General features: G+C 40.5%; 1 long non-coding RNA gene across 4 annotated transcripts in view; it reads right to left on the reverse strand.

Moving 5' to 3' along the window:
* The window catches only part of LOC106016804 (uncharacterized), a 62411-nt gene extending 53482 nt beyond the window's left edge, over window positions 1–8929 (reverse strand). For 3 of the 4 annotated variants that reach the window (XR_005265777.2, XR_005265776.2, XR_005265775.2), the window contains exon 1: window positions 8568–8799. This is a non-coding gene — a long non-coding RNA (uncharacterized lncRNA). The other variant, XR_002401683.4, reaches the window with a different exon arrangement.
* Between the last annotated feature and the right edge of the window lie 3123 nt (window positions 8930–12052).

Here is a 12052-nt window from a genome sequence, read left to right on the forward strand (position 1 = left end):
AAGATTCCACATAGATTTTTTCCGTAAATTTAACTTCAGTTATAGTTTATGACAACTCTATTATGAGAGTGAAAAAGCACTTAGCAATAGCATCGTTGAATATTGGAATGTAAATCTCTGAGCTCCTTATCTTATGAAATAAGTCTTTTTGTGTGCATAAAATACAGTTCAATGTTAAGTATTTTCTAGAAAATGGGGGACAAATCCCAGCATAATCTTTAGACAAAGTTATTTCAGATGCCTAATGCCTGTAAAATTATAGCTGTGCCTGGTCCTAAACTTGAGGGTCTTTCAACACGACTATTTTAAAACCAGTTTTTCCAGGGGCTTACAACTCAACCATAAAAATTAGATTCAGGGTGAATCTTGGTGTATGAACACTCAGCCTGGAACATACTTCTGAGATGTGCCCACAGACACGAAGGAGTTTATTCTTGTCTGGGGATAGGACCAGCATCTCTTTAAAAGATGCAATTTGCATTCAAAAGAATTCACACATATATGGGATGGATTGATTTTATATGGGATGGGATGGATTTTGAGAGAACAGCAGACAAGCTGCATTTCCAGCTACCTGCCCTAGAAGTCTGCACGGGGCAACTGAAGAACAAAAGCCCTCGCTTCATACAGTAATGGTCATATGAACTCAAATAATACTACAATATATTTTTAAAAAATAAAAATAAGAACTTTCAGAAGAAAAACTAAAGCCTCTTCCCAAAAGAGATTTTCCTAATCAACAGTATTATTTGAAGGTTCAAATAAGAACCATTTAGACGCTGTACTAAGTTCCTTGAATTACTATTTTTAAACCCAATATGGAAACAAATAAGAAGACAGGCCGCCCTGACAAGGCCTTCCTGCAGGTCTTGGGCAAAGGAATAAGGTAAATTGAGAAGCCGGATCTGATCCTAAAAACTCCCTTCATCAACATGAGACTGGCAAGAGCAGAGGGACAGGCTGGCTGGTTATTTTAGCCAAGTGCACGTGTGCTACTGCCTGCAGCTCACAGCTGCTGAATTAGGCAGTGGGAGCAAACAGACACACGGGCAGGCATCTTTGAGTAGAAAAGGATACAAGCAGCAACGTTTGGATTCAGATTTCAAATGCACCACCATCCAGTGGCACTCCGATCCAGCATCAAGGCGGTAGGCACGGCTCTGCTTTCCGGGTGTTCAGCCTCAGCTACAAATTCAGACAAACGAGGGAGGAAGGGTGTACCCGCTCCACAGTATGGCACCCTAAGGGACTGCCAGAGAGACTGGGGCTAGGGCTGCTCACTCCGTGAGTCTGGGGGAGAAGAGGGGCAGCTGAAGAGCACCCAAGTGCCCAAACCCAGCCACCCTCATCTCTGCACTCTCATTGAGTCTTTGAAGTACAATGACAAGCTACCTTCCAGACATTAGCTCCATAGCATAACCAAGAAACATCTAACCCTGTTTTCCCCACTCCTGTGCAGAGTTTGCAACATAACTAGAGAAAAAGTGCAAGCAACCGTGAGGAGGGGTGGAAAAAAAAATATCAGGGATAATAATTATAAATACCCACATGTAATCTGACTATAGTAACTAGTCAAGTAACTCTATCCTATTAAAATCAGCGGGAGATGAAGGGAGGGCTCAGCTCAACTAGTTTGTGTTGTTTAGGTTTTGCAAAGGGCACTCAAAACTGGCAAACACCCATTTTTCCTTTCCTGGCAGCAGCCCACTTCTATTCCATTTGTGGGTTCTGCTGAAGAGAAGAGGAGAAAGGGTCTGCCAAGGAGACCCTGATCTCTGCTGCGTGTTAAACGAATCCAGCCAAGTTATCTCCTTCCATTGGTTTTGGAGCTGTCCTCTAGGCAACAGCTTCCCCTAGCAATGCCCACATGCTCCTGCACCAGGCAGTCTGTTATGATGCCAGCCTTCCTCCCCTCTGTCTCTGCTGGGAGGTGTCAGTGCCCTGGGATGTACTGGGGACATTGCCAGGTGGCTCCTGTCCTACTCTTCAGTTGCGGCTAGCAAAGGTAGGTTCATAAAAAGATATAGACTCTACTATTCACACATGGCACTAGACCTCTACCTTGTTGAGCTATGTATCAGCAGGCAGGCATCCACCCACTAAGGAGCTCCCAGGAACTGGAACGCTTTCACAGCAGGAAAAATAAGAACCGCTATTTTAAATGGCAACTCCAAATGCTGCTGTTTGGGGCAGGATGCAAATCCAAGTCAAAACAGCTGCTGAACTGCCTAAAACCAAACCATAGAAACTGGATTTTATCTTAATTTTTAAGGATAAAATCAAAATGTTTCTCTTATACCTAAGAACCACTTAAAACCCAATGAGTAGCCAAGACTCCACTTCTTTCAGTAGGTAGCTGTGTAAGTTCTCCTTTCCCTCCGCATCTCCCCAGTACATTTCAAACTCTTATGCTCTTTCAGTCAACATAAATAATGCCACGGTGGCTAGGTCTCTAGTAACACATCTTAATTTTCTCATTAGTGAGATAAGCTTGTCATTAGTAAGATGTATGTCAAGATACCATCTGATATTTTATACACTTGAAATCATTAATTTACATGAAAAAGCCTATACTACTGCAGAATAAAAGCATCCCATAGCAAACCCATGTGCCTAAAGGATCTGTTGCGCATTGGTCAAGCATGAAGGCAGGCTTACCTGCCTAAAAGCTTGTCTATTTTCTACCTCTCCCCAAGTCAGCTGCCTGACCAGTGGGAAAGTTATATTTCCTTGGGAGAGACAACTTGTTCCTGCTTCTGTATTTTAGAAGCTACAGTGAGTTTGCATGCATTACATGTCAAACTGACAACACAAGGATTTCACAAGTGTCTTTCAGTCTAATAAATTAAAAAAATGCAGCACTACAGAATAGGCAGTATAATACGTAACAATATCCAATCCAGCCCTTGTCTGGAGCAGGGACCTACATGGGGCTCCACACTCATCCGGCACCACAGTGCCTAACAGCACCCTTCCCAGAGGGCTGGAGAAGAATTTTGACCCTGATCTTCCACGAGAATGGGACAGAGTTGTGTTTTAGAGCACTGTTATAGAAGTGTGGACAGGAAAGCCAAGAAACAGAAGATGAGTGGGGATTGTCTCTCAGGTAGGGCCACACACAACATTTCCCCTTGCACAATCTGTGATGAGGGGTCCCACTGGCACACGTGAAAAATAAAAGAGGCTTGGTGAAAGCCTTCCTGAATCAGACCTGTCAACTTCCAAACAAAAAGTCAAGAACATGAGCAAACATTAACAATTAACTCCAGGGCACAGCCACCTGGAAAGCTGAGTCTTCATATAGCTTTTCTCCACATGACTCCTACAGGAATTTCACCCACAGGACCTGGGTTTATGGCCTGGATGTGTTGCTGTGCTGAACTGCTGGCTAGGGCAAGGGTATAGCCAAGTCTAACAGGCAGCTCCTTGCTGCTTTATATTTCCCTTCAACAGTTGTTTTTTCTAAGACATTTTTCTATTCAAGGAAGAACCTTTCTATTGCAAAAGCAAACCACCTGTAGATCTCTACATTTCTTAGAACACCCTCTATGCCTTTTCCACTGACTAACCAATACTCAATTTACAAGTTTTTTAGGCAAACACGGATACTGCGCTTCCCAGGCTTTGCACAGGAGCAGTCGAATGAAGCTCAGGAACACACTGAATCTATCGAGTCTTCACCTCTTCTCATCCTCATTGATGGAAGTGGCGTTGTGATGGGCCACGCTCAAGGAGCATAGAACCTGTCCAGAGATGTACCTTTGGCGCGATTAAATATAGATGTACTTATAAGAGCGGCGTCCTGAAAATACAAGGGAATGAGATCAAAGAAAACTGAGGAAGAACTGAAAGAACAGGGTTGGCAGAATGCAGACAGAAGAGCACAGGGTCAAAAAAGAATTACATCGGCAACAAACTGAGGACATCTGGTACCCTTGGATCCCTCAGAGCAATTGACACATCACCTTTGTGTTGAAGAACAGACTTAAGGGTCCTATATACCAAGGCCAGTCTATGAGGGGCCTACTAAAGAGACTGACAGGGAGCAGGTGATAGGGAATACAAAAAGTCAGGTATCGAGGGCTTACCCCACTTTGAGCAGCAAAACGACTGGTGTTGCTTTGAAACCATTCACGCTTATTAAAAAAAGTTAAGAGGACATCTATCTGTGGTATGGGGCTCCAAACCACTTGCCTTTAGGTGCCAAATTATGCAAGTCCAAAGGAGGAAGCAGCCTTAAAAATCATTCTTGCACAATGATACTTCAACACAGAGCACATCTGCTGGCCTGACTGATTGATGAGTGTCATGATGTTCTCCGTGACAAGAAGCACGGAGAAGGACACATCTCAAGATTCTCTAGTCTTCAAACCTGTATTTTGCAAATTACAGAACAGAAATCATGTGCTGTCCTTATTGTACATACTTATTTATTGTCTCAGTGAAAACTAGGTTTACCAGTACAATTTGGGTGGGTTTTCTGCATTCTCCCCTCCAAGGACGCCAGTTTATTTTCTGGTCAAAACTGCTCTATCCAAAGCATTGAAACCCCTAACGAGTTGTTTGCCTTTGTAAATACACCCTGTGAACACATGCGTATTTCTGTCTTGTACCTGCTGCCAGACCTGATAATCATACAGCTTACATCCCAGAACGTGCTCAAACCAAAAGTGGATAGTGGGATTTTATATAATATTCAGGTAGTATACAATAAAGCCAAGTTCTGTTTCACATGCAGGTCCACAGGAGATTTTCAGATCAAATGTGTTTTAAAGTATCTGTTTATACTCTAAAGAAATCTTAAATTATGTTTACTTAACACTTACCATAGGGAAAGTTAGATAAAGATGCATGCTTACTGGGATGCTGTAAGAGCAACTATTCAGTAGAGAAATTTTTAATACAGTTAAGTATCGTACACACTACTGTGAAATGTTAAGGTGCATAGCTCAATAAAACAGTGCCAGAAATACTCAGAAGGAAATGCACAGGTAACAAGAGGTTAAATTGCACTGTTTGGACAAGGCCCATTTTAAATTGCAGTAAATTCTGATGAGAGCAAATCAAAATTCAAAATCAAAACCATTTTTCAAATAAAGCCCCAGTAATTTGCTTTTATTTTTCCTCCCCTCTTAATTCCCCTAGTATTCTTGGCTGCAAAAACACTTTCATGGCCAAAAGACAGACTGCAAACCAGAAAAGCAAATTATAAATATGCCTGCATGGATACCAGATTAAAGGAACTGCACTCTTTTGGTGTGCATTACCTAGAGTAGCATGCATCCTCATTTTATGTTCAGCCTGAATGCCTCCAATAGCCTACATTGGAACTCTTCTTTTTTTCCCCCCTTCAGGGATCTTAACACGTTTTAAGCAGATGTATCATCAAATGTATTACATGCCAATCTGTTTATCATTAAAATGAAAAATCAATATGTCTGATTCGAGCGTAAACAGGAGTTGAATGTTCAAGCTGTCATTGAAGATGACATATAATTATAGAATATGATTTGTACTTGGCAAATCATTATTTCCTGAAAAGGGCAACAGACAGTAGCAACAAACTTTTCACAGCAACTCAGTACAGTGCCACTTATAGCCAGGGAATTAGTTTTATGTATGCAAAGAGATACCTATGCAGCCAAAAGGAGCAATAAGCAAACAATCACTGTTAAATTTAATCATTATGTATGTTTAGCTGATGAGAGAACATGTAGCTTTATGTTACTGGGCTGAGTCCAGATTTTTATTTAAAACAGAAGTACTGAAAATAAGAACTTCAAAAAAAATACTAGAGGGTTTCTGTTCTGGACCATTAATTTTTCAGTCAAATCAAACTATCATTTAATTGAATCCTGATGCTAGAACTTGGATTCTACATGAAAAACTTGAAACTAAAGCACATAGAATAATTTGTTATGTTGAGCTATTCATCCCAATATGTCAAGGAAAAAAAAAAAAGACAAACTCACAATAAAGTTAGCCTACTTTTTGTGATGACACAGAACTAATAACAAAAGGAAACAAGCTTTTGTCCAGGCCAAGAAACTAAGCCATTAACTACTATTTTCTTCTAGCTGATAATTATTTTTAAAAACAGATGCTTGCAAAATGAACGAGAATACTCTGTGAAAACACAACATCTCTCGATAATCATAAAATTTGCCTGAAAAACCAAGGACTTTCAAAGGCAACTAGGAATTTTAGGCATTTTCTTTGAGCCAGTACAAAATGCTTGGCTTTCATGAGTAGCAAAGAACAATCTCTGAATGAGGAAAACTATTTTTAAAACTGCGTCACATCAATTATTCAGGTACTATGGGAAGGGGGGTCATTTCACTTCTCTTATAAGTATCAAATTGTGAGTATGGCAGGAAACTCTGCTTCAGAAAAGAAAACATGAATCCTTCTCTGATTTTGAATCATGACTTACACAAGCCTCCAAACCCGGCATTTGGGGGTCTTCAATTAATATTTTTCTCCACTTTGTGCCTCATCATCCTGTTCTCCCACTCTGCTAGCTCACTAGAGCAAATAGCATCTGCAGAACAAAGGAGGGAAATCCTTCCATTTTTACTAGAAGCAATCATTCAACTAACCAGCTGTGAACTTCTTCAAGCAGACAAGAACATGCTGGAAATATATGGCAGCCTTCAGCTGTGGGATCTGAAAGTGTCCTGGTTCTGTACAACAATTGACAGCATCTATCAGCACAAGAACCAAGAAAGCTCTGTCTTGGTGTACTAGAAATGATCCAAGACTTCAAACAACAATGATAAGAGTACGCTCACTTAATAAATATTAACAGAAACCTATAAGTTCCCATTGAATCTTCCTAATATTGGTCACATACACTAGGGCAAAAGGAAAGTGGGTGTGGAAAGTAGGGTGGGAGGAGATCAGCATTCTAACCATGATCTTGCATTTTTGCCTCCAAGTCATGTTCTTCTCTGATTACAGAGTTCAGCTTCTATTAAAAAAAAATATTTTGCAGATAGAAGAAAGTATTAGCTTCCAGGATTGCAAAGTAAAAGTAGCACTGCTATCACAGTCATCTGAGTAGGAAGAGTAAATTCTATAGTTGTGCCCTCCCACCACATCTTTATTTTATTGACACTAGTAGGAGCACCAACCACTTAGCACAGCTGCAGATAGTACTCAAATTTTGACTCTTCTACACGTATTCTTATTGCTACATGTCATTCCTTCCCATCAGGTCAGGTTGTGTGCAGAACTGAAAGGTACATTTTAATATCACAGGTGCTTTTAACAAACACCCATCAAAGATGCAGCAGCCTCCAGATACCCAATTGATATTTTAGCTTACACATCAAACAAAATGACTTTCAAACTGTGGGTTGAATTAGAAGTTTATCAGTTCCTTTTATTCAAGAAGAATATGCAGATGTGTTTTAATCTCAAGAAAATATTTGCAAAATACTTGTAATTGAATCTATTGTATAATATTCCTAATAAACATAGCAGCTCAATGATTTAAAATGCTAAGCTTTGCTAAATATCTTTTTAAAATCCTAGCCTGCTTCCATAAGCTTAAAATTCCCCAATACACTAAAATCCAGATTTATTTTGCTTAAAAAAAAAAAAAAAAAATCACATTACTTCTAAAACTAGGCCTGTCTAACCTTTAGGAAGAGAAGAGCAGAGATAAGCTCAACATATTTAAAACAAGGATATAACAAGAAGAGACACAGCAGATGAACTGTTTTCAGTTACTTGCTGTTATAAGAATACTGTACAAGTCTCTTACGAATTCATTTACATCTAGTCAAAGTATTAACACTGTTAGATAAGAAATGCTACAATCTGAATGAACTCAGTTTAGTATCAGAGGCCTTAATAATACAGGCAGAACGGAGACATGAAAAAGGGAAGTATATTTGCCTTCCTTTTTTGCAACAACAACAACAACAAAAAATGTCAGGTAAAACAGAGGGCCATTGTACTAAAGAGCAGAAATAAAAATGTCCTAAAAATCCCTGGTGCCACTTTCCCTTAAAAACTTTATGCCACCTAGAGAGCTAGTGAAATAACATAAAAGCAGAAACTTGGTGTTTCAGTTATAGACAGAAGTTGCCAAACCTAATGCCAAGGAAGGTCTTGAGACTACAGAGAAGCAGAAGTTTTAAGCACAGTAGAAATATACTTAGCTAAGAACAGCCTACAGATTTTTACCTACTACATCTTCCACAGGTAAAATCCTGTTGACAGTAGGCTAACCCAGCCTACTCCATGTACACGTAGTGCATCCCAATTCCCTTTTTGTCACATTTGCTATCCAGAAGACAAAGTTCGCATCCCACCAGCAAAAATGCTTTAGTCTCCCCTAGTTCACACAATGCAGCTATTAAGAGACATGAACTACCTTGGCCATCCACACAAAGTTGTCAACTTTGAGAGAGACGCAGGGCGAGACATCAGCACTATTAATTTATAATATCCACAGCATAACTTCTTCAACTGAGTTACTTAGTTTTAAAGTTCTTTTCTGGTTATAAACTCAAAACCTTGTTCTGTTTGTTATTAGGATGTGCAAGAAACTAAATTACCTCAAGGGGAAAAGAAGAAACTTCCAGCAAACATCAAATCCTTCAGGAGTATCAGGTCTTCCAGGTAAATATATATACACCCTTACCTATGCATGCTCTCACTAGGCTTTAGGATATAAAAGAGAAGGAAAAAGCAGAGAATTCTAATCACTAAAAACAAAGAAAAAAAACAGAAATATATTAGTATAATATAATAATAATATTTTAAGGGTAGAACAGAGCCTGTTTAAACCCTCAACTTCTCAAAATGAAGAAATCCTCATCCTCCAACAAAAATAGTCCTCTCAGAGCTGGTATTTCAAGATCCAACACCTGACTGGGTCAGCAGGTGTTAAGAGTTACAGAAACGGTGCTGTTGATTACTGATGGGTGTATTTTTCTCTATTATTTACAGTTCCCTTAAACTGCCTGTTGCAAGACCATTCTTTTTGGTTGCCTGTAAAAATACTAAATTTTAAGCAAGAAGACAATGTGTCTGTGTGCTAAAAGAGCATTCTAAGAGGAAAAAAAGTCAACCTTTGATAAGCCTGACATTTATCAGAAGAAGACAAATATTTTGCAAAGTATTTTTCCTACATTGAAAAATTATACATAAATAAAAATGTGTCAAATCTTGAGAAGTTTCAGCATATCAACAATTTTTAAGTAAGACCTAGCGTTTTGGGGGAGGTCTGGTTCTGCACTGGGGTGAGTTTTCCATAGGAAAATACATCAGGCTAAATTCTAATCCTCATAGAAACTATGTGTAAACATTCCCCAAATGGGAGGCTGGAGTAGATGTGTGAGACCCAGAGTCTGGAGAGCTGGTGTGGGAGAGAGAGACCAGAGAGACAAGGAAAGAAGCTCAAAAACCGCGTCCTCTGGCAGGACACTGGGACAGGAAGATCATAATCAACTCCGTAGTTCATCCTTCTAAGTCAAGCACAAAAAACTTAAGGAATGCTTAAGTGACCTAAATACGCCTTCCCTTTATATCTTCATATCATCTGCAAATACAGGATTACTTACTGTTTGTACCATAGCTCAGCAGGCGTGACAAGCAGTCCCGAAGTGGAACGCTTTGTGTTTCATTGTGCTTCAGGAGATTAGGAAAAACGCACAGACAGGCTTCCTAAAGAAACAGCCTGACATTTGATACAGACTGGGCAGGTACTGCCTCTGCTGCACATAAGCTGACATTGCTGGGCCTTTTCGGGTACCGGGAAGAGCCAGAGTTTGGCAGACAGCAATGCTGCTGTGTATCACACCCATTTCTCTGCTCACTGCCACTCTTTCAGCCTGCCCAGTCACTACTAAGCTGCCTACCTGCTTGTTCCCAGGAAAACTTCTGCCATGGTAGCAGCTGCAGTTCCTGCTTTAGTATCTGGAAATCTTTTTTCCTCTCACCCCCTTGTCTATGAAGTGCCAAGAAGGAGCCCAGCTGTTCAACATTTCATTGCTGATTTCTTTGGGAAGGCCTGGAGAAGCCACAAGTGGGCTGCCTTCCTTTTTCATGGGAGAAGAGGAGCCTTTTTAACTGAAAAATAAAAATAAAAATGAAATGCAACTTGAGACTTTTTTTTTTTTTTGCTCTCTCACCCTGTGTGAACTGAAGAATCTCAGAATCTTCACACTCACCGTATCTTGAGCCTCTCTCTGCCCTCTTGTAGGTCTCAGAGCAGCAGAGGGAGTGCCTCAGTGCCTCTGCCTATTACTCATCGCACGGCTTGACAAAAGGAGAAGCCTATTTTTCAGGCTTCCCATCTCTTTGCAGAGACAGTGCAGTCTGCTACTGAGCGTACTCAGAAGAGATCTTATCGTGCCTTTTAAAAGGATTTTTCCCCCAAACCAAGCAAAGTGGGAGTGGCCAGTGTCATCTATATTCATGCCATGTTTTATAGCTCAAACATCAGATTGCTCCTGCTGTAACTCAGTTTGTAAAGAGTGTTTGGGGGGAATGAAAACAAAGCAAAAAAAAAAAGTTATTTTTTTCACTGCTTGTAGATCAAAAGGCTTACATGCTGTACTTTTACCACAAAGCAAATGTTTGTGCTATGTAAACTCCCAACAACTGAGATTATAATGAAAGCACTAACAGACATTTTTATTGACCTACAGCTCACTTATAATCACAGGTATGTTCAGTAGCTTTTAAAATCCAAGAGGACAGAAATAACTTCCTGGCTGTTCTTACTACGCAGTGTTTTCTGAGCCTCCCTGCTTTAATTTGGGCTTTCATTTCATGGCAAGGTGGTTGCCACAAAGTATTCATCGCCCCTGTGTTCCCAGTGCTCTGAGGCAAAAAGGAAAATAAATTAAAGTCAAATGGGCTGTGTGAAAATGTTTGGTCTCAGAAATCAGGAGGGGAAACAATAACCAGAATCAGCTATAACTGCCCAGGAGCAGGCAGAGACAGAGAAATCAGCTGCAGAAAGATCTCCTTATGACCCCTGCAATTTTTGTCTGCCAAATTTAAAAGGCCTCTTTCTTTTCTCCCCAAAGGGTACATGGAGAATATGGTCATTTAAGGAGCGCAGCGTTAAACACAGGAAGGCAGCGTGACTCTTATCCCCAGAAATGGTGGCATGAGTAAACCCAGTCCAGGACGGGAAAAGCCTGCAAAATAAAGGCAGTAGACAGCAGACGGAAAAAGTGAGATACGCCCGTGTGGAAAGAGTTCAGTCGTGAGATCGATGGCTGCAGTTACCGCGAGCGACTCCATAAACACACATTCCTCGATAATCCACGGAGCATAGTTAGTTACGGTCGGCGGATCGGGGATGGCCTGGCTGAGTGGAGAAGTGTTTTACATGGCAGGCTGTCCTCACAAGGCTGCACCAATACCGCCAGCGAATGCAGCAGGAAAGGAGCGGGCTACGCATTGTAATGGACCTCATGTGTGCTCAGGAGGGCAGGGTAATGCTGGCACCTCGCTGTCCTGGGAGGCAAGGCTCCTGAAGGGAGAGAAACCTGCTCAGGGGTTCTCCTCTTCCCCTTCCTTGTCTACTCGAGTGGTTTGGACACACCAAAAGTTTGGGTCATGGGGTTTTGTTGTTGTTGTTGTTGTTTGGTTTGTTTTCCTCGATGCTTGCCAAAAAGGAGCACTAAGAACCCTTTATCTGTCCTCTTCGAGTCAATGTCTTTCTGCCTGGGGGAAACGAAGACACTCCTATAGTCTACCTATAAATTTGTCTTTCAGTTTATGGCTTGGGTGTTTTGCTAGTGTTGGTTTTTTTTTTCCTTTTTTTTTTTTTTAACCAGGATATCTTTCCAACTTTACCCTGCATTTTATTATACCTACATTCTGTTTCCAAACACATTTTGATAAGCTGTCCAAACATGCCTAAAAGTATGGCTTTATGTGATTGCCACGATGTCATCAGGAGCCATTTTATCTAACCTACCATGTTAAGCTAACCATAAATTTGAATAACAGATCACATCATAAATTCCATCAGAACAAATATTTTTCTAAAAGCATTTAACATTTTCTCTGATGGGGGATG

The sequence above is a fragment of the Anas platyrhynchos genome, chromosome 4 (genome assembly GCF_047663525.1).
Source record: "Anas platyrhynchos isolate ZD024472 breed Pekin duck chromosome 4, IASCAAS_PekinDuck_T2T, whole genome shotgun sequence".
Lineage (NCBI taxonomy): Eukaryota > Metazoa > Chordata > Aves > Anseriformes > Anatidae > Anas > Anas platyrhynchos.